This window comes from Rhinopithecus roxellana, chromosome 5 (assembly GCF_007565055.1).
Source record: "Rhinopithecus roxellana isolate Shanxi Qingling chromosome 5, ASM756505v1, whole genome shotgun sequence".
In the NCBI taxonomy this organism is placed as follows: Eukaryota; Metazoa; Chordata; class Mammalia; order Primates; family Cercopithecidae; genus Rhinopithecus; species Rhinopithecus roxellana.
This window is the reverse complement of record NC_044553.1, coordinates 118,918,908-118,941,945: the sequence shown is the minus strand read 5'-3', so window position 1 is coordinate 118,941,945 and position 23,038 is coordinate 118,918,908. Positions and strand designations below refer to the sequence as shown.

The 23,038-nt window shown below is 44.4% G+C and overlaps 1 long non-coding RNA gene across 1 annotated transcript; it reads right to left on the bottom strand.

The window, feature by feature from the left end:
* Positions 1 to 782: 782 nt before the first annotated feature.
* LOC115897398 lies at positions 783 to 17,334 on the bottom strand. The gene is made up of 5 exons (XR_004057186.1): positions 17,183 to 17,334; positions 16,073 to 16,158; positions 5,208 to 6,404; positions 2,465 to 2,542; positions 783 to 1,071 (listed from the first exon to the last, which is right to left on the bottom strand). It is a non-coding gene; the product is annotated as an uncharacterized LOC115897398 (long non-coding RNA).
* Positions 17,335 to 23,038: the final 5,704 nt, after the last annotated feature.

Genomic DNA, 23,038 nt, shown 5'->3' with positions numbered 1-23,038 from the left:
TTGTTAGGCCCTGAAAAGCATGAAGTGGCTCCAGAGATTCAGGATGATTTCTCCACCTTGATTCAGAGCCACGAAAAGCAGCTGTTAGGAGTATATTGCAGATGGGCTCACCATTGTGTAAATGGCTTTTTTTCTCCCATCTCAGGAACATAGGTTCAGCCAATGGTTCCAGTAAAGGACATCTATCCAGTTCAGGAATTCTAAAACACAATTGTATCACAGAGGCTTAAAAAGAGGCACAGATGGAGCCCAGGAACAGGAGGAAGAGTGAAAGGATCCGGGCATCTTCTCTGCAACTCTGGCAGGCTTAAAGAATGATCCATTATCATTTTCCAGCACACAGAACTGTTTCCTTAATTGTCTCTGGTTTCTGTTTCCTCCTCTCTGCTTGCAGTCTTGCCATATTCTGTTTAATCATATTATTTCATTCTATAAATCATTTCCGAGGGAGACCATTTAGGAGACAAAATGGACTTATTTTTGCCTTCAAGTTTAGTGGCCCATTGAGATTGAGGATTTGGTGAGCCTTGGCCTAAGATAAGCAGGTGTTGGGATGTGGCTGTAAAGTGAATTTTCAAAACCATGACAGTACCTTGTTATAAAAAAGAACAAGGGAGACGGTTTGCCCCAGGCACCTTCTGGGATGGCTAAAGCTGCAGGACTTCATTAAAGTAGACTGCTTCTAACCAACTGGAGCCTCTGCAGGATTTCCTAACCTGAGAAAGTCCTCAAGGTACTCTGGGAGACAGCAGGGAGCAGCGGTTGGAGCAGATAATGTGTTCTATTTATTCTCTTCAGGGAAAATCAGCAATTCACTCAGTTTGTCATTTTTGTTATTCTGCGTCCATGGGGGATGGTTCAGAGAAATGGGATTTGGAAGCTCTGCCGCTGGGGCTTGGATCCTGGTTCCATCCTTCCTAGTCTTGTGACTTTGGGCAGGTACAGCACGTCTCTGTTCCCCACTTTCTTCTGTAAAATGCAGAAGACAGTGAAGTGCTTGTCTCATGGGGTCCTTTGAGTGGCAGATGAGTTCACAGATGCAAAGTGCATCAAACAGTACCTGGCACATACCTAAAAATGTTAAATAAATGTTTGCCATAGCTATTACAGGAGCCCATTTCAGAATCTCCCTCTAAGGTCTTCACTCATTTTTTAAGTTCTAGCCTTCAGAAGTAGTGACCACAGGATTCAGGATTTTCAGAAAACATAGATAGACTTTATTTTTTAAATCTGTTTTAGGGCCAGGCGCCATGGCTCATGCCTGTAATCCCAGCACTTTGGGAGGCTGAGGTGGGTGGATCACTTGAAGCCAGGAGTTTGAGACCAGTCTGGCCAATTGGCAAAACACCGTCTCTACAAAATTATTTGTAAAAATACAAAAATTAGCTGGGTGTGGTGATGTGTGCCTGTAATCCCAGCTACTCGGGAGGCTGAGGCAGGAGAATCACTTGAACCTAGGAGGTGGCAGATGCAGTGAACCAAGATCGAGTAGCTGGGACTACACGCGCCCGCCACTTCGCCCAGCTAGTTTTTTGTATTTTCTTTTTTTTTTTTTTAGTAGAGATGGGGTTTCACCGTGTTAGCCAGGATGGTCTCGATTTCCTGACCTTGTGATCCGCCCGTCTCGTTCTCCCAAAGTGCTGGGATTACAGGCTTGAGCCACCGCGCCCGGCCAGGATTTTTTTTTACTAGCAAAATCCCACCACCTGGTGCGAGAAACTTTTCCTTTGGAATGTGGTTACCAAAAATGGTTTGAGGACCGAGTAAAGGTTTTTGAGACTAGACCTCATCAGTGTAATCATTGTGAGGGAAACGGAAAGGATGAGGCTAAGAGAATAACAGTAAATGCTGCAGCCTGGAGGTTCATAAAGTATTCCTACAGTTGTGACATGGTGCAGTCTGAGGGATCGAATATTGTGGCTTTATTGTCACACCCAGTGCAGTCTGCATGCAGTCTAGGAAGGAGGTTCAGAATGCCCTGTAAGCAGGTCCACTGTCTGGCTTCTTATTGGTAATGGAGATGAAGTTTGTTCAGAGGCTTTAAGTCCCAGCATGCGATAGTTCCATGAGGACAAACTATGATCAATTTCAAAAATGTGGTCCTTTTGTTATTAGAAAAGGCTTTCTGGTGGCCAGTGAAAACGATCATGAAAAATAACCTTGTCTGTGATTTGGTCTGCTTTCTTAAGCTATATGTGAGTTGTCTATAGTAAAATCATAAGATGAACACACCTGGCTTATGCCTGTTGTCCTGGCAAAATTTTAATAGTGCCCTCCTTCCCATCAGGTGATTCTCAAATACTCCCAATTTGGATGATACACTTTATGGTAACATTTATATTTACATATATAGGACCTAGTACTAAAAATGCTCATGAAACACACAAACACACACACACGCACATGCACGCGCGCACACACACACAGATGAAAAAGTGTTCTAATCTTATAATCAGATACATACAGAATATCTGACAGGTGACTGGCTAACGATGACTTCTTCTTAGTCACCATGCATTCCTCTTCCTGATGTCATTCTTAACTAAAGAAATAAAAATTGAGTTATTCATACTATTAATTGCAAAGGAGTCGATAAAACTTGTGTATTAAATAAGCTCATCATACACTCTTTCCTACATAATTTTAGGTTATTGAGCTATTTTAAAACTATTTCCAAAGAAGGCAAGATGCAGCGTAAAAAAATAACAACAACAACAAAAACCCCACCAAAAAAAAAAAAAAACAGCTGGGCACAGTGGTTCACACCTGTAATTCCAGCAGATTGGGAGGCCTAGGCAGGTGGATCACTTGAGGTCAGGAATTCAAGACCAGCCTGGCCAACATGGTGAAACTCTGTCTCTACTAAAAATACAAAAATTAGCCCTGTGTGGTGGCAGGTCTCTGTAATTCCAGCTACTTGGGAGGCTGAGGCAGGAGAATCACTTGAACCCGGTAGGCGGAGGTTGCAGTGAGCCAAGATTGCACTGAGATTGCACCATTGCACTCCAGCCTGGGCAACAGAGTGAGACTCTGTCTCAAAAACAAAAACAAACAATTTCCATCTTTCCAGAGACCCCTATATTGTTTTGCCATATATTTAAATTAATTTACAAAACAGTAAACATTTTTTACTAAGCAAGACATCTAATACTAGAAAGACAGACAGAATCATAAAGTCCCATTCATTCCTCGGTGGGGATGGATATAGGACAAATGGGAAATATCGATGAGATAACTCAAAGGACTGAGCAATAAGCACAGAGTGCCATCAGTGTCAGCAATAATTATTCAGAGGAGGCAGCAATTTCTTCTGACTTGGATTATTGGAGATTTGAATTGGTTTTTGAAGGTCTATGGGCTGAATCTGGCAGGGCAGCATTGGCGGTGAGGGAGCATGGCATTCCAGGTAGGCCTCTGAGTGGATCAACACAAGATAGTTTGTCCACAGCAGAGTCAAATTGGGGCCTAGCAGGTGAGAAGATGAACAAATGGATGGGGCTGATGGTGGAGGCAAGATAATGCCTTCGTCTTAGTTAATGGCTTCATCTCAGCCCTTTGGGTATTTGGATATCCTCACATAGTTGCAGAGCAAACATCCCAAACTCCAGGCATCTGCAAACCACATGGATAATTTTGACCCTGTCTCTTTACTCTCTGCTTTATTATTTACTTAATAATGTCATCAAATTGACTCAACTTTTAAAATGAAATACCTTATTAAGCCCCATCCTAAACCAGTGGTTCTCAACTGGGGGTAGTTTCGTCCCTCAGGGGACTCTTGACAATATCTGTGGTTGTCACAACCGCAGGGGTGCTGTTGACCTCTAGTGGGTAGGGACTAGAGATGCTGCTAACCACCCTTCAGTTCCCAGGACAGCCCCACAACAAAGAATTATCCCAAATGTCAATAGTGCTGAGGTTGAGAAACCCTGTGGGCCAAAGCAGTAATATCTGTGATATTGCAGGCTTGAAGTGTGATTATAGTTATTCTAATTACATTACAATCATTTCATAAGGATTACATTTTATTATTTATTTTTATTTATTATTTTTTTGAGACAGAGTCTTGCTCTGTTGCCCAGGCTGGAGTACAGTGGCACAACCTTGGCTCACTACAACCTCCACCTCCTGGGTTCAAGGGATCCTCCCACCTCAGCCTGCCGAGTAGCTGGGATTACAGGCGTGCGCCACCATGCCTGTCTAATTTTTGTGTGTGTGTTTTTAGTGGAGATGGGTTTTCACCATATTGGCCTGGCTGGTCTTGAACTCCTGACCTCAGGTGATCCCCCTGCCTCGGCCTCCCAAAGTGCTGGGATTATAGGCTTGAGCCACCAGACCCAGCCAACTATTACATTTTTAAATGTTCTTCCATGTGCTACTCTATAATCATCTCTTGTATCACAATGCAGACATGGCATTTAAGTTAAATTTGATTCAAGATATTTGTATGCCAATGTTCATAGCAGCATTATTCATAATGGCCAAAATGGGGAAACAACCCAAATGTCCACTGATGGATGAAGGGATAAATAAAATTGGTAAGTACAAATAATGGAATACTATTCAGCTTTCAAAAGGGATGAAATTGGCCAGTGCAGTGGCTCATGCTTGTAATCCCAGCATTTTGGGAGGCAGAGGCAAGAGGATTGCTTGAGCCCAAGAGTTCAAGACCAGCCTGGGCAATACAGTGAGATCTTGTCTCTACAAAAAAGTTAAAAAAAAAAAAAAAATTAGCTGGGCGTGCTGGCATGCTCCTGTAGTCCCATCTACTTGGGAGGCTGAGGTAGGAGGATCACTTGAACCCAGGAGGTTGAGGTTGCAGTGAACTGTGATTGTGCCACTGCACTCCAGCCAGGGTGACAGACTCTGTCTCAAGAAAAAAAAAAAGAATGAAATTCTGACACATGCTGCAATATGGATGATACTTGAAGACATTATGTAAAATGAAATTAGCCAATCACAAGAGGACAAATATTGCATGATTCCACTTACATGAGGTGCCTAGAAGAGTCAAATTCAGGCTGGGTGTGGTGGCTCAGGCCTGTAATCCCAACTATTCAGGAGGCTGAGGCAGGAGAATCACTTGCACCCAGGAGTGGGAGGCTGCAGTGAGTTGAGATTGGGCCAACGCACTCCAGCCTGGGCAACAGAGCGAGACTCCATCTCACAAAAAAAAAAAAGAAAAAAAAGTCTCCTTTTCTCTTTACCTTATCTCTTTATTAAGCTGTCAGCCTGCTACGGTATCACATCCAGCTGTTAAGCCTCCATCAACTGCTGGCTGATTGTTCTTTTGTGTTTGACAATCCCCTGGAGGCATGAATTGCTCCTGTCTTGTATGTTAAATTTGAGCCCCTTTGCAAGGGTAATCTTTCAGGTAGGTGTTTGAGGCTTATGCTAACACCAGGAGGGCTCTTCTTAGCTGATGCTTTCCCTGGTTCTCTCCAGGACACTTCTAGCTGGTCTACAGTTCAGCTTGTTGTTTGAATGGAGTTCCCAGGCTCCTCTTAATTGCTTACCAACAAAATCTTCATTGTTTTTGAGAACACCCTTACACTTGAACTTTCCCACATTGTGTTCCACATAAAGTGTTCTCTTGGGAAGAACTTCAGAGGTCTCTGTATCTATGGCCTGCCTCTCTCCTTGGGCAAAACCTCTGCGCCACTGCTCTGGAGCGTGGGGAACTCAGGCAGAGACAGTGGCCCCCTTATCTCAGGATGACAATCCTGCTTTATGAGCAGAGTGCTGGACAGAGCGGTGGCTTTTGTTCTTCTGGGCTTGCCTTTCCTGTAAAGAATCTCTGCCCCATGAGCAAGCTGAGGCCAGGGTAACACAGGCTCCAGTATGCTTAGCCTGCCATGGCCGAGGTGGAGTTTCTGCCATATGAGTGGGGGCAGGTTTAGGAAGTGAGCCCCAGATTTATCAGCCAGTCTTGTCCAAAGGAGAGCTTTTGCAGCATGAAACTGGAGGGCATGAGAAATGCTGGCAGCCTGTCCCTCCCAGGGATATATAGTAGTCCTCAACTGAGAGCTGGGGGAAGAGGTAGCCTGTGTTCTTGGCTTCACCTACTTAGAGTAACTTTTCCATAATGCTGAGCTAGGAGGAGGAGGAGGGAGGAAGTCCTTTGTGGTACAAAGGTTATTGACTCTCACTGTTCTTACTGAGACTTTGCACATTTTCTTGAATAAAAATGTATTAATTTGCCATGTCCCCTTAAAACAATTTCCAAAGGCTTTAAATGGTTGTGGCTTTGATCTTAAGTAATTTCCAGTGGTTATGGTCATTTCACTGGGGAGACGGTTCATGGAGCTCCTCATGCTGCCATTCAGAAGTCATGGAAACCAAAATGTGTCTGAGACAGATCTCAATCCATGTAGAGGTTTACTTTGCCAAGGTTGAGGACACTTCTGGGAAAAAGAAACACAAGTTACCATAGGATCTGTGGCCTGTGCTTTTTCCAAAAAGGGTTTTTTGAGGACTTTATAGAGGAAAGGAAAAAAAGAAGGAAGGGTAAACAATGATACAGGAGATTACTTTCTCGTGAGGCTTTGATTAGCACTCGCTGAATCTACATTTTACATGTGAAAGGGGTGGGTAGAGGAACAGTCAATTATGTTAGTTTTCTTGCTTGGTAAATCCACATTTTACATAAAATAAAGTAAACACAGAGGAAGAAATCTAATATGCATTTGTCTGGGGTGGGCAGAGGAATGATTTCTAGTCTGGTCTTGATCCCATACCTGTGAAGATAAGATGTTAATCTACATAGTTGGCTGGGCACGGTGACTCACGCCTGTAATCCCAGCACTTTGGGAGGCTGAGGTAGGTGGATCTCTTGAGGTCAGGAGTTCGAGACCAGCCTGGGCAACATGGTGAAACCCCCGTGTCTACTAAAAATACAAAAAAATTAGCCAGGTGTGGTGGCAGGCACCTGGAGTCCCAGTTACTCAAGAGGCTGAGGCAGGAGAATTGCTTGAACCTAGGAGGCGGAGGTTGTAGTGAGCCGAGATCAGTGCCACTGCACTCCAACCTGGATAACAAGACTCTGTCTCACAAGAAAAAGAAAAAAGAAAAAAAAAGTCTACATTGCCAGGGTGAGATTCAACAGAACTGTGTTTTAGGGTTAGTTTATCGGGAGGATATGTATTCTGAAAGATTTAGGAACCACAAGAAATTTCCTTGTAAGCAATTGTGAGGGAGACCACCTGGGGAGATAGATGGCCTTCCGTTATCACATACTCATTCCTAAGTATGTACCCAGAGAGAAATATGGACAATAACATTCATAATAGCACCATATGTAATAGCTTAAGGTTGTAAACAGTCCAAATGCCACGATCTGTTTAGGAGTAAAAGGAAGGCAGTTTTTGTGTGACTCAGTTTCCAAGCTTAACTTTTCCCTTTGACATAGTGAGCTTGGGGTACTAAGGCTTTATTTTTTTTTTCACAGTTATATGCCCTATCATGATGATTTATTATAAAGCCATATTTTAGTCAAATTAATCTGGAGGCAATGTTCAGAGAAAATTAGAAATAGGAGAGGTTGGAGCCAGGTAGAAGAGGTTATTGCATTAGTTTCAATATAAATTGTTAAGGGCCTGAACTAGACAGTGAAAGTAAAAAGAAAAGAAGAATAACAGTGATGTGAGCATAGATTCTTCAGGACTTCCCCACAGATTAAATATGGGGTGCAAGAAAGAGAGAAGGGTCAGAGATGACCCCAAGGTGATTCTAATACGAGAGAGAAAGGCAAATTTGCTTTAGATCTGTTGAGATTTTGGTGACACATATATTCAAGGGAAAGGGAAAATAGGACATCATTACTAGAAGGGGAGGATTGTTGAGCAGGGGAGAGGCTGAGTTTTGTAGACAAGGGGATTTGAAGTCATAGCTTCTAGATAACATGTTGCAAAAGCTGTCCACAGTACAAGGTAATGGAAGTCCTAGGCATAGACAAGTTTCAGAGACAGGGAAAAGCAGACCAGGTTAACCTGAACTTGGGAGAATGAAACTTGGCAGGAGGAGAAAGACAGTGAAGGAGATTGAGAAGTTACCACCATAAAAGGAGGAAGGATTGATAGCTAACTTTTATCAAACCCTTACTAAGAGACAAGCAGGATTCTAAGAGTTTTAGAATTTTAAAAATATTTAATCCTCCCAATAACTCCACAGGCTGAACATGATTATGCCTGTTTTACAGATTAAGAAACTGAGGTCAGAGAGGTAAAATAATTAAAACCTCGGCAATCATGAGCATGCATAATTCTCATTCTTAAGTATGTACCCAAAGAAACACATGGACAATAACATTCATCATGGCACCATTTGTAATGGCTTAAGATTGAAATCAATCCAAATGTCCATCAACATTAGAATGGATAAATAGATTGTGGAACATTCATATTCAATGGAATACTATGCAGCATTGGGAATGAACAAATCATTATGATAAACACACCACCAGCATAAAGGTGAATGAAAGAAGCCAGTCATCCAAGAAATGTGTGCTATGATTCTACTTATATAAAGTTCAAAAAGAGGTAACACATGGCTATGGTGTGAAAAAGTCACCTGACTTTTGTGAGGTAGTAGAGACTGGGAAAGGTCCTGAGAGGGGGTTCTTGGGGGCCAGTGATGCCCTGTTCCTGAGTTGGGTGGTAGTTACACAGGCATGTTCACTTATGAAAATTCATCACTTATGATTCATGTACTTTTCTGTGTGTATGTAACAAACAAAAAGTACTAAAAACCAAGAAAGCAAAATAGAACCAGGTCATCTGATTTGAGGACCCACCCCCTTAACCACAGAGTGATCCAGAGAACAAGGGTCTTTTCTCCTCTTCCACAAAGAAAAATGTGGAAGGGGACCTTATAAAATTATAAATTTAAAAGGAATTAAAGAGATAGATCAACCAAATGGAATGTATGGGTCTTATTAGCAGCCAAATGACAACAAACCATAGCTGGGTATGGTGACTCATGCCTGTAATTCTAGCACTTTGGAAGGCTGGGTCAAGTGGATCACTCGAGCCCAGGAGTTTGAGACCAGCCTGGGCAACATAGTGAGACCCTCCATCTCTACAAAAATACAAAAAATTAGCTGGATGTGGTGGCATGCACCTATAGTCCCAGCTACTTGGGAGGCTAAGGTGGGAGGATCACCTGAGCCCAGGAGGTAGAGGCTGCAATAGGCCATGATTGCACCACTGCACTCCAGCCTGCGTGACAGAGCAAGATTCTGTCTCAAAAAGAAACAAAACAAAACAAAAATTAAACTGTAAAAGACAATACAAATTGTCTTTTATAACAAAACAATTGGGGAATGGATATTAATTATATTATGATTACATTTTATAAAAAGTCCTTCTATTTCAGAGATACATATTGACATACTGATGGATGAAAGAATATCTGGTATTTGCTCCAAAAGAATGAGGATATGAGTGTTGAAATGAAAGATTGGCCATGGGTTGATCATTGCTGAAGGTGGATGATATCTACCTGGACTTCACTGTACTTCGTCTATTTGTTTGAGTATTTTGTGAAATAAGGTTTTTGCAAAAGAGAAGAAGAAAACTAATGTTCAGTGTGTTAGCAAAGGAACTGATTCCCATGGCTCCATATTTTTAAATTTGGATTTCCCTTGAGAGAGAAAGAGAGCAAGCACATGGGTCACAGGACTCAAGGAGAAAGGGGACGTGTGGGTGGAGTGTGAGCTTGTGGTGCCTGCTCCCGTGGTTTTTTCTCTGCCCCTACTGCTCCACTGGAACAGTTTGGACAAAGGCCACTGTGACCCCCACTAACTGCTGCATCCAGCAGTTGGCTTTCAGTTCTTCTTTGCTTGACATCTTTGTAGCTTGGGACTCTGGTGGCCAGGCCCCCTGCTTGGGAAGCACCTCTGGTTTTCCTTTGTCTATTTCATAGTCTGTTCCATGAACTCTTCTTCCTGTGCCTGACTCTTCAGTCCAGGGCCTATCCTCAGCCTGCTGCTCTTCTTTCCCATACCCTCTTCCCCAGTGGTTCTGTCCTCTCCAGCGCTTGAGTTGCTGCCAGGTCTGTCTTTCTAAACTGCAGCTCTCATCAATTGATTCCCTTAAGAAGATCCAGGAATAGCTACCCATTGCTCAAATGATAACATTCAAACTCTTCCTGGAGGTACAGGAGGCCCTTCAGCATCTTTTTGCACCTCCACTTCCTTTCCACCTGCTCTCTCCAGCCTTCCCTCCTCCTCCTCCTCCCCTTCATACCCTCTGAGTCAGCCAGTGACATTATCAACATTTCTGGAATGTACCAGGCTATTCCTTGCTCCCATACCTTTGACTCCATCTGGACTACTCACCCACACACTTCTCTACCTGGAAAACCCTACTCATCCTTTGAGACTCTGCTGCAAGGTCACTCCATTCATGAAGGCTTTCCTCATCTTCCTGTGGAGTTCATTCGTCCATTCATTCATTCATTTGTAATAGATGTAGATGCAAAGCCCTATGATAAGGCTGAGTGCTGAGGGCAAGAACCCACATCATACACACTTTACCTCACAGTTCCTATCTCAGGTATTGCCTTGCTTACATGATAGCTGCTCCCAAGCCCTACCCCTTGAGGCCAAGGAGGGTGACTTATTCCTCTTTCTACCCAAGTGATAGTAGGCACTAAAACATGCTTGTTCAATTAAATAGAAAGAGAAGAATTACCGAGAAAAGGCCTCTGGGTTTGACCATTCAAACACTTTTGATAAACTTTGGGTGCCTATGTACTAACGTTTAGGGGTGGGGGTGAAAGGAATGAGGCTTTTTCTCCTAAGGGTTAAGGAGAAGCTAGGAATTGGTACCGCTGTAGGTCACTTGCTTGAGAAATGTTATCAGTGATATGAGGCAGGAAACAGGATGACGGTAAGATTGAGTAATGGCAGAGTTCAGGATATTTTAAAAGACAGATAGGGAAGAGCTAGTCGAAGCAGACTTAAGACGCTGGTGAGAGGCAATGTTGCAGAAGAAAATGACAAAGAAAGCTAAGTTCTTTTCTTTGTGGGGGAGGGGTGGGAGACAGGTGAACCTTATACAGGCCTGGGGACAGCTCTTCCTCCAAGATGGAAGGGAAGGCTAGAAAGTGGAGGAGTAATAGCAGCCACTTCAGGTGCCTGCCTTATGCCAGACTCTTTCATTTCTATTACACTTAATCCTCAGACAGTCTTCATTTTCAGATAAGGAGAATGGCTCAAAGTGTTTCAGTGGTTTTCCACCTGGCGACACATTAGAATTCCCTGCGGAATTTGTTAAAACAGTGCACCTGGTTGGCCGGGCGCGGTGGCTCAAGCCTGTAATCCCAGCACTTTGGGAGGCCGAGACGGGCGGATCACGAGGTCAGGAGATCGAGACCATCCTGGCTAACACGGTGAAACCCCGTCTCTACTAAAAAAAAATACAAAAACTAGCCGGGCGAGGTGGCGGGCGCCTGTAGTCCCAGCTACTCGGGAGGCTGAGGCAGGAGAATGGCGTAAACCTGGGAGGCGGAGCTTGCAGTGAGCTGAGATCCGGCCACTGCACTCCAGTCCGGGCGACAGAGCGAGACTCTGCCTCAAAAAAAAAAAAAATAAAATAAAATAAAACAGTGCACCTGGGTCTCACTCCCAGCTTTCCTGGTTTAATTTGATCTGGGAAAGAAGACTGGCATCAGGATTAAGTTCTTCAGGTGACTTTTTTTTTCAGACGGAGTTTCGCTCTTGTCCCCTAGGCTGGATGCAGTGGCGTGATCTCTGTTCACTGCAGCCTCCACCTCCCGGGTTCAAGCACTTCTCCTGTCTCAGCCTCTGGAGTAGCTGGGATCACAGGTGCGCGCCACTACCCCCGGCTAATTTTTGTGTATTTGTAGTAGAGACTGGGTTTCCCCATGTTGGTCAGGCTGGTCTCGAACTCCTGACCTCAGGTGATCTACCCGCCTCAGCCTCCCAAAGTGCTGGGATTACAGGCGTCAGCCACCATGCCTGGCCCAGGTGACTCTTATGTACAGAGTGGAGAACCAATGTAAGAAATCTGTCAGAAGTGACCCGCTTGCTGGGATGGATCTTCATTCAGGTCCACCAATCCCAAAGCCTTTTCTCTTTCTCCTAGAGCTGTGATCCTGAGTGTGGGTCCCAGAGCAGCAGCATCAGAAACACCTGGGAGCTTTTCTAACAAAAAGAGTAGGTCTTATCTACTAAGTAAAAAACTCTGGGGTGGGGCCCAGCAATGCGGTTTAATAAGCCCCCGGGTGGTTCAAGTTTGAGACCCATCACTCTGAAGTGTTGCTACTCAGTGTGATCCACAGCTGTGTAGCATCAATATCATGATGTTAGAAATGCAGAACCTCAGGTCCTCTAATACCTGCTGAATCAAAATTTGTGTTTAGCAAGATCGCGAGATGCTTCGCATGGTTAGAGTTTGAGAAGTAATCCCTTAGGCCACTAGTTTCCAAACCTGGCCAATGATCAGAATTAACACACTTTTTAAAAGAAAACTACAGATTCCCTGTAATCCCAGCACTTTGGGAGGCCGAGGAGGGTGGATCACTTGAGGTCGGGAGTTGGAGACCAGCCTGGCCCACATGGTGAAATTCTGTCTCTACTAAAAATACAAAAAAATTACCAGGCATGATGGTGGGCACCTGTAATCCCAGCTACTTGGGAGGCTGAGGCAGGAGAATCACTTGAACCTGGGAGGCAGAAGTTGCAGTGAGCCAAGATCGTACCACTGCACTCCAGCCTGGGCAACAGAGCAAGATTGTCTCAAAAACTACAGATTCCCCAGATATTCCACACAAGTTTCTAACTAATCAGGTCTGAGTTCACACCTAGGTCCCTTTTTGAAAGCTCCCCATAAATCTGATGACAGATTAGGGACTGCTCCGCTCCACAATTCTGCTGTCTGTAGAAGCGGAAATTTTCTGAGTATATTCTTTGTCCCAGGCCCCTCAAAAACTGCTTTCCTCACAACTAGAGTTGCTAAATTTAGCAAATGAAAATACAGAATGCCTAGTCAAATTTGAATTTCAGATAAAGAGCAAATACTTTGTTAGTATGAGTATGTCTCAAATATTGTGTGGGCTATACTTATTAAAATTATTTTAAGTAGTGAAAACTGGTTTAGCAAACTTACTAGTTAAAAATTAAATTTTATTAAAATGATCAATTTAAATTTAGGAAAAATTTCTAAAATTATATATTGTTTATCTGAATTTCAAATTTAGCTGGGCATTTTGTATTTTACTTGGCAGCCCTACTCACAAAATTACTGAAGTTTCAAGGAGAAGTATGGCATAACCATATTGAGGGCAAGAAGAGGCAGAGCTTGTCAGACATCAATAAGAAATGGATGAATGGATGAATACCAAAGACCATGTGAGCTGCCTCAGTCAGCTTAGGCTAAGTTATCCTGCAGTAACAAATGACCTTCTCAACTCAGTGGTTAAATAAACCCCAAACTTAACTTGCCCTTCCCTCCCCTCCCCTCCCCTCCCCTCCCCTCCCCTCCCCTCCCCTCCCCTCCCCTCCCCTCCCCTCCCCTTTTCATCCCTCCCCTTCTCCCACCCCTCCCCTTTCTTTTCCCTCCCCTTCCCCCACCCCTCCCCTTTCTTTTCCCTCCCCTTCCCCCACCCCTCCCCCCTCTACATCCCCTTCCCCTTCCCTCCCCCTCCCCCTTCCCCTCCTTTCCTCTTTTGAGACTGAGTCTTGCTCTGTCACCCAGGCTGGAGAGCAGTGGTGCAATCTCAGCTCATTGCAACCTCTGCCTCCCAGGTTCAAGTGATTCTTGTGCCTCAGACTCCCAAGTAGCTGGGACTACAGGCCCCCACCACCATGCCTGGCTAATTTTTGTATTTTTAGTGGAGACAGGATTTCACCATGTTGGCCAGGCTGGTCTTGAAATCCTGACCTCAAGTGATCCACCTGCCTCGGTCTCCCAAAGTTCTGGGATTACAGGCATAAGCCACTGCACCTGGCCCAAACATTTGTTTCTTATTTGCATTACATATCCATAGAGGTCAGCTATGTCCTCATTCTGTGACCAAGGCTCATAGGAAGTTTCTAACTAAGACATTTTTGTTCTCCTGAAAAAGGAAAAAAATAAAAGTATGACATGACTCTTAAAGCTTGGGTGACCAATTATCCCTGTTTGCCCAGGACTGGGGGTTTCCTGGATACAACACTTTAGTGTTAAAACCAGAATAGTCTTCATCTTCGGGAAACCGAAGTTGGTCACCCTACAATAAAGCTTCTACCCGAAAGTGGTGCGCACCGCTTCCATTGGCCAAAAAAGTCATATGACCAAGTTTGTCATCAGGGAGTGAGCATTATAATCATCCAGTATTCAGGGACCCTGTAGGATAAACATACCCAATAGCAATAACTTAAGCACAGCCTTAGAATGACCTTGTATGGCAGACGCCCCTCAGTGTGTGCTCTGAGCTAGAGAATCTGGGAATGGCCAACCCAGAGATTCCTTCCTGTCTATGAGGAACATGTAAGCTCCACCCCACTCCCTCCCTGTCTGGTAGAATGTGGGCCGTATAGGGGATGGAGGCCATTTGTTTTAGGTTAAATGCAGGTTACCAGGTGAAGGTTGTTAAGGGGAGGGTGTTAAGTGAAAATGCTCTATAAACTGCATGCTCTTTGCAAGTGGTTGCGTTTTTCCTGTCCAGTCTGTCGCTGCTGGAGACTCTCCCCTGTATGTAAGCCCCTAATAAAACCCTATGTCTTTTTGTTTTTTTGAGATGGCGTTTTGCTCTTGTTGCCCAGGCTGGAATGCATTGGCACAATCTTGGCTCACTGCAACCTCCACATTCTGGGTTCAAGCGGTTCTCCTGCCTCAGCCTCCCAAGTAGCTGGGATTATAGGTGCTCAACACCATGCCCAGGTAATTTTTTATATTTTTAGTAGAGATGGGGTTTCACCATGTTGGCCAGGCTGGTCTCGAACTCCTGACCTCAGGTGATCCACTCACCTTGGCCTCCCAAAGTGCTGGGATTACAGTTGTGAGTCACTGTGCCCGGCCAAAACCCCATGTCTTATTTGCTACCTTTGGGTCTCTTCTTTGGCCTTTTGAACCTGGTGCCTTCCCTACTGAGGTTAATTAGGGTTCAGCAAAACAGACCCATGGAGAGGAGCAGTGAATATTTAATAATACAGTCTACCACAGAGAGCAAATGGAGGCACACTCCAGGAAGGCACATGCCCTCATCAGGAGGAAAATAGAAAAGGAAGGCCCTTCCAGATGGCAGAGCCAAGGTCCATGAAGGAGAATGGCCTGAGAATCCCCCTTCGTCCAGGGGCAGGACTAAGACCTAATCTAGAAATATTCCCTCTCCCCAGCATAGGGGGCCCCTTATGATGTCAGCCCAGTAGAATTTCAAGATGTCCATAGATCAACAATTACCAATATCTCCTGTCCACATGCTATTCTAGAAGTTTGCCCACTCCCTCATGCCTTGAACCTGTAAAAACTGTAACCTTGACCAATATCATGTTTCTCATTCTTTCCTTTCTAAATAATGTTAGAAATGCAGAACCTCAGGCCTTCCCCCAGATCTGCTAAGTGTTTATTGAGATTACCCCATCCCTGTTCTTCCTTGTTCCATGGGGTGTGTGGAGGGCTGATAACTAGACTTCTTAGTTCTGGATCTCCAGACCAAGATGGAACTACATCCATACCCAATGTATGAACTACCATGAGCTCTTGGACTCAATGTCTGATGACGTGGTTAGATGGGAATTGGAGTTGTCTCCTGTGAGAACGTGTGAGTTTATTTTGCAGAAAAGAGGGAAACAAGTATTTGTGACTAAGGGGGAATATGGAGGTAGGTTGTATTAGGGATGCAAATGATTTTGACAAGGAGGGATACTACGGTAGCTTGTAATACTATTTCAAAATATCTGTTGCCCCTCTAGAAGTGTTCCTTCCGGGTCCCTTTCTACATAGGGATTATATTTGTAACCCATTGACCTTAGGCTTAGCCAAGTGACTTGCTTTGGCCAATAGAATGGGAGTAGAATGAACACGTGTCACTTCTGAGCAGGAGTTTGAAGAAAAATCACATGACTCACCATTGTCTCTTTTTCTTCTGTCTGGAGACCAGATAGAGACTGCTCCTTCAGCCTGGATCCCAGAGCAGAGTTACAATCCACAACATCTGTGTAGTATAAGTGAGAAATAACTGGAGTTATAAGCCACTGAGATTTTGGTGATGTTTGTTACCACAACACAACCAAGCCTACCCTTTCTTCCTGATACAAGAGTAAATAGCCGGGTGTGGTGGCTCGTGCCTGTAATCCCAGCACTTTGGGAGGTTGAGGAGGGCAGATCACTTGAGGCCAGGAGTTCAAGACTAACCTGGTCAACATGATGAAGCCCTGTATCTACTAAAAATACAAAAATTAGCTGGGCATGGTGGTACGCACCTGTAATCCCAGCTACTTGGGAGGTTAAGGCAGAAGAATCACTTGAACCTGGGAGGCAGAGGTTGCAGTAGGCTGAAATCATGCCACTGCACTCTAGCCTGGGTTACAGAGCAAGACTCCATCTCAAAAAAAAAAAAAAAAAAAAAAAAGTAAATTCACAAGATCACAGGAGAATGCTTCTGTGTGATTCCATTTTTACGAAGTTTGCAAGCAGGCAAAACTAAACAATATATTATTTAGGAAAAAACCTGGAGTGGCAAAATTATAAAGAAAGCAAGAACATGAGTAACACAGAACTCACAAGCTTGGTTACTTTTGATTGAGGGTCAGAGAAACACAATTGGAGAGTTCTAAACTACTAGTATTTACTCTCTTGTTCGTGAATTTTACAACTTAAAGAAAAAGATTATGCCTGTAATCCCAGCTACTTGGAAGGCTGAAGTGGGAGAATCATTTGAGGCCAGGGATTTGAGACCAGCCTTGGCAAAATAGTGAGACCCCATCTTTAAAAAAAATTACTTAATCAGCCAGGCATGGTTGTGCATGCCTGTAGTTCCAGTTGCTCTAGAGACTGAGACAGGAGGATTGCTTGTGAGCCCAGGAGTTTGAGGCTGCAGTAAGCTATGATCGTGCCACTGTACTCCAGCCTGGGCAACAGAGAGAGACCCTGTCTCTTAAAAAAAAAAAAAAAAAAAGAAAAGAAAAGAAAAGAAAAGATAAAAAGAGTTTGTCAGACTGTTTTCCAAGAGGACATACCAATATCTCCTGTCCACATGCTGTTCTAGAAGCTTTCTTTTGGGAGGCTGAGGTGGGCAGATCACAAGGTCAGGAGTTTGAGACCAGCCTGGTCAATATGGTGAAACCCCATTTCTACTAAAAATACAAAAATTAGCAGGGTGTGGTGGCATGCGCCTGTAATCCCAGCTACTCGGGAGGCTGAGGCGGGAGAATCACTTGAACTCAGGAGGTGGAGCTTGCAGTAAGCCGAGATCTAGCCACTGCACTCCAGCCTGAGCAACAGAGCGAGGCTCCATCTCAAAAAAAAAAAAAAAAAGGAAGCTTGCCCACTTCCTCATTCCTTGAACCTGGGAAAACTGTGTAACCTTGACCAATATCACATGGTGCCATATGGCGCTCTGTAACTTCTGAGGCCAGGTCATAAAAATGCCGTGCACTTGTGCTTTGCTTTCTTGGGACACCTTCTCTTGGAGCCCAGTTACCAGCTAGTCTGACAAAGCCCAACTAGCCTGTGTGCAGAGAATACATGGAGGGACCACGTGTAGGTGTCTGGGCTGACAGCCCAGCTGAGGTTCCACCCAAACCACCAGACATGTGGGTGAAGACACCTCCAGATGACTCTAGCCCCCCATTGTTGAGTCTTTCTCAGCTTTCAAGTCTTTCCAGCTGAGGTACCAGACACCAGGGAGCAGAGGCTAGCGACCCCTGCTAGTTGCTGTCTAATTTCCTGACTCAAGGACTCCGTATGCAAAATAAAATGATTGTTTTTTGCTACTTAGATTGGGGGTGGTTTGTTATGTAGCAGTACATAACTGAAATCATTTATACATGCACACACACAGAGTTTATGTGTGTGTGTGTGCACACATGTGTGTGTATATAAAAATCTCTCCCTTGGGCCCTATAAAAATAACATTAGATGGTTAGTTGCCCACAGAATGCCCTGCGGGAGACCCTGAGGAGTAGAAGTCCTGCAGGGGAGAAAAACAGGAAAAGACTGTGAAGTCTAGGGTTTGGCCTTCGAGAAAGAAATTCTCCCTTCTTCTGTGGTAAAGAAGAGGAAGGTGATTCAGTATTTGTGGCCAGAGAGTCCCACTAGACCATTTGTTTCATGTGATCATTCACTGGTTTATTGAAGAATAAGTTCACTCATTATCAGTGGCTGATCATCTATAGGCATCAGGCTGTGGGTGGAGAGCCCAGTGTGCCATGGTACCTACCTCAAGGTTTGGACCCTCGGAGCCCAGAAGGGAAAGACGGAAAACAAGTGAATAAGGTTTGCTCCACAGAGTGTTAGGATAGAAGCAGGCAGGTGGTGCTGTAGAACTTCAGCCAGGTCTCAGGGAAGACACCTGGGGTGTTGGGGAAAAGCTGAGTGTTGGGAAAAAAGCTGAGGCAGGGCTTGCGTGTCTGACATAATGTAAAAGAGTCTTGGAACATGTCCGGGGTCCAGGGTCTAAAACCCCTCATGGCCTTTGGAACACCAAGCTCTGGGCCAAAGGGTGGAAGGCTGCCCTGCCACACCACAATCTAAGCCCAGGGCATAAAACCCCTTGTGGCTTCGACGGAATCCAGGGTTCAGGGTTTAAAACCTCTTATGGCCTCTGAAATGTGTCTAGAGTTGCTGGCTCCTTGCTTCTAGCGCTCCCAGGCTAATAGATTGATTGTATCTTAAACTAGAAGAACATGTTTCCCATTATCTCAAGTAGCAGAACATGTTGCATACACTGCAAAGAAAATGCTAAACTGTCACAGCTGTAGATCATGTGCTTTCTACACTGCTTTCTTTCAACCCCCACATCCTCACCACCTGCTTCTTTGTTTGATCATCAATAAATAGTGCGGGCTTCCAGAGTTCGGGGCCTTAGCAGTCTCCATACTAGCGTTGGCCCTCGGTCCCACTTTATGCACTCTTAACTTGTCTTGTCTCATTCCTTTGACTCCGCTGGACTTTGTAGCCCCTGTGGCCTGGTGTTAGGTCTGATCACCCCAACATGGGGCCCCACCATCAATTTACATCTGCTTTCTCAACCCTATAGAATCAGGAGCAGAAAGAGCTGTGAATCTCAAGACTTTCTGCCGCTTGTTTATTCAGAGCCCAAACTCACTAAGCATGGTGACCTCACAAGGATTCAGCCACATTTTCCAAACTTCATGGCATCTAGAGAAAGGATGACTAACACAGCCGTGCCATGCCACTGTGCGATCAGGGGCTCAGCTACAGACACCAAAGGGAACTGTCTCACCACAGCTTGACTTGGCCTCTTGGCTGGCCCATGGCTCTGTTGCCCTGCTACAACGATTACCCTTTACTGAAAAGGTATCTTGCTCAGCACAGGTTTCTGTCCAGCCCTTCTGCTGTGGCTTTGGCTGGAAAGACCTGAAGCACCTCCTATTTACTTGTGTGAGCAGGCAGCAGTGTTCCTCCATGCCTTGGGAAGGAGATACGGTAGGAGAATGCCTTGGTGACAAGGATGACCAAGGTATTGAGTTGAATTGTGTCCCCCAAAAATATATGTTCAAGTCCTAATCCCTGGTATCTGTGAATGTGACCTTATTTGGAAATATGGTCTTTGAAGATGTAATCAAGTTAAGATGAGGTCATACTGGATTAAGGTAGGCCCTAATGCCAATGACTGGTATCTTTATAAGAAAAAGGAGGAGGAGATTTGAATACAGAGAGATACACAAGGAAGGCCAAGTGCAGATGCTGGAATGATGCATCTACAAACCAGTACCACTAAGGATTGCCAGCAACCACCTGAAGAGAGGAGAGAGTCAAGAAAGGGATCCTCCTTTGTATCCCTCAGAAGGAATCAATCCTGGCCAAACTTTGATTTTGAACTTCTAGCCTCCAGAACTGTTAGAGAACAAATTTCTGTTGTTTTAAGCCCCCAGGTTTATGGTACTTTGTTACAGCAGCCCTAGGAAACTCAGGGAAAAAATCCTAAATATTGCACAGCTTTCTCTTTCCAAAGAGAGGATATAGAGGAGTGGTCACAAACATAAACATTTTAGTGACGCACATACCTGGTCCAAACTCTGAATCAATCATTCACTCATTAATGTCTTTGGATGATTGAACCTGAGTTTCCTTATGTGCAAAAGTAATAAAATGTACCCTTCAGATAATATATGTAAAGTGCCAGGAACATAGCAAGTATTGTGTAAATGGTAGCCAATACCAGTATACTAGCTTCAGATTCCATTCTCTGCAATTACCAAGGAAGCCTACCTTTTCCACGGGATCCTGCATTAGGACAGAAGCAAGCAGGGTGTTGTTATTTCTATATCATGGGGGGCTTCTGGAAGGAAAGAGTTAGCACATGCTTGAAGATAACCAAAGCTAGAGTCTGCATAGACATAAGGAGGGTGAGGCAAATTGGGGAAGCTGAAACTTCTCTGGAAAATTGTGGAAAAGCCTATATTCATTTGGAATAGAAGGGATCTTAGTCAGTTATGCTGCATTTAATGAAATGCCTCCTTGATGTGCATTTAAACAAAGTAGTGTCTAAGATCATTGTTTGTTCTTAGGAAGGGAGTGTTTGGCATTAATTTTATCCAAGAGCGAGCTACAGATTGTCAGGAAAAGAAACAAGAGCCCTCAGGAGGAAGAGGATGCATATCATATGCCAGAGGGCAGGACCTCCAAAGTGGTGAGACTAGGGATGCCCAAGTCCGCCCTGAACAATTCTGTTGAAGCCCCCTAACATGGTGTTATTCTAGACCCTTAATTAACATTTCTGGAAAATGTGCTATGGACAATGATTCTAAATGGGTTTGCCATAACAGGTGGATGGGAGTAGAGGCAGAGGCGGAGGGGTATTCTAAATTGATACCAACCGAGTAGGCAGGAGGGTCTCCTTGAAGGAGGAGGTGGAGAATCACACCAATGATGGAGGAGGGGCTCTCTGAGCTGGAAGGAATTGGATGTGTTGAGTCTGGAAGGAAAGGCCAAGATCCAAGATGCCCATAGCACCCATGTTTTTTCTTTTATCCAGTAGACTTACATTTAGGCTCTAGATTTTTGGGGAGGAGTGTACATACTCACGATAAAATCACAGAGAAAGCATGGGAATGGTTAACACAAAAATCAGGATAGTGATCCCTCAGTGGGGATGAGAGGGCAATGAGATGGGGCAGGGCCTACAGGTACTTCCGAGGTTCTGCAAATGCTCTATTTCTTCAGCTAGCAGTAGGATACAGACTGTTCATTTTGTTAGTATTCTTGAAGCTTAACATATACATTACATCCTCTCCTGTGTGATGTATTTCTTTTTTTTTTTTTTTTGAGGCAGAGTCTCGCTCTGTCGCCCAGACTGGAGTGCAGTGGCCGGATCTCAGCTCACTGCAAGCTCCGCCTCCCGGGTTTACGCCGTTCTCCTGCCTCAGCCTCCCGAGGAGCTGGGACTACAGGCGCCCGCCACCTCGCCCGGCTAGTTTTTGTATTTTTTTAGTAGAGACGGGGTTTCACCGTGTTAGCCAGGATGGTCTCGATCTCCTGACCTCGTGATCCGCCCGTCTCGGCCTCCCAAAGTGCTGGGATTACAGGCTTGAGCCACCGCGCCCGGCCTGTGTGACGTATTTCTTAATAAAAATTGGAAAGATTGTTCATCACTGAAAAGTTTATTAAGCAAAAAAACTATAATCAAGTGTTCATTGTTAGCAATCTAGTTAAATAACTTATAAAATATCTGTTGAACAATATACCAAACAGTCATTAAAAATAATAATGTAATTAAAATTTGTTGACATGAAATGATGTCTAGAATATATTAAGTGGAAAAAGTAGCCTAAAGAACTATTTGTACCAAGTGTCCATCAACAGATCAATACAAGAACACAATGTTGGCCGGGCGCGATAGCTCACTCCTGTAATCCCAGCACTTTGGGAGACTGAGGCGGGCAGATCACGAGATCAGGAGATCGAGACCATCCTGGCTAACATGGTGAAACCCCGTCTCTACTAAAAATACAAAAAATTAGCCAGGCATGGTGGCATGCACCTGTAGTCCCAGTTACTTGGGAGGCTGAGGCAGGAGAATCGCTTGAACCCGGGAGGCAGAGGTTGCAGTGAGCTGAGATTGTGCCACTACACTCCAGCCTGGGCAGCAGAGCGAGACTCTGTCTCAAAAAAAAAAAAAAGACACAATGTTACATATAAATACATACAAAGAAAGGAAATTCTGACACGTGCTATGCTATAACATGGATGGAGCTTAAAGGCATTATGCTAAATAAGCCAGATACAAGAGGGCAAATACTGTATGATTCCACTCAGATGAGATACCTAAAGTCACCAAATTATGCAGAGACAAAAAGCAGAATGGTGGTTGTCAGGGGCTGGGGGGAGGGGTAATGGGAATTCTTATTTAATACAGGGGTCCTCAACTCCTAGGCCATGGACCGGCACCTGTCCGTGGCCTGTTAGGAACCGGGATGCACAGCAGGAGGTGGTTTCAGAGGTGGCAGAGGTGGAAGAGTTTCATGCTGAAAACATCCCCCCCACACACCCTGTCCATGGAAAAACTGTCTTCCATGAAACCAGTCTGCTGCCAAAAAGGTTGGGGACCGCTGACTTGATGGGTGCTGAGTTTCAGTTGGAGAAGATGAAATAGTTCTGGAAGTGAATTGTGGTGATAGATGTACAACAATGTGAATGTATTTAGTGCCACACAAGACCGTACACTCAAATATGCTTAAAATGGTAAATTTTGTTATTTATGTTTTAACACAATTTAAAAATCTGTATGTATAGTATGAATACTCCCCTTTCTCTTTGTGTTTATGTGTGTGATGTGATGTGTGTGTGTGTGTGCGGGTGTGCGTGTGTGAGAGACACACAGAGAGAGAGAGAGGCAGAGATTCATTGAG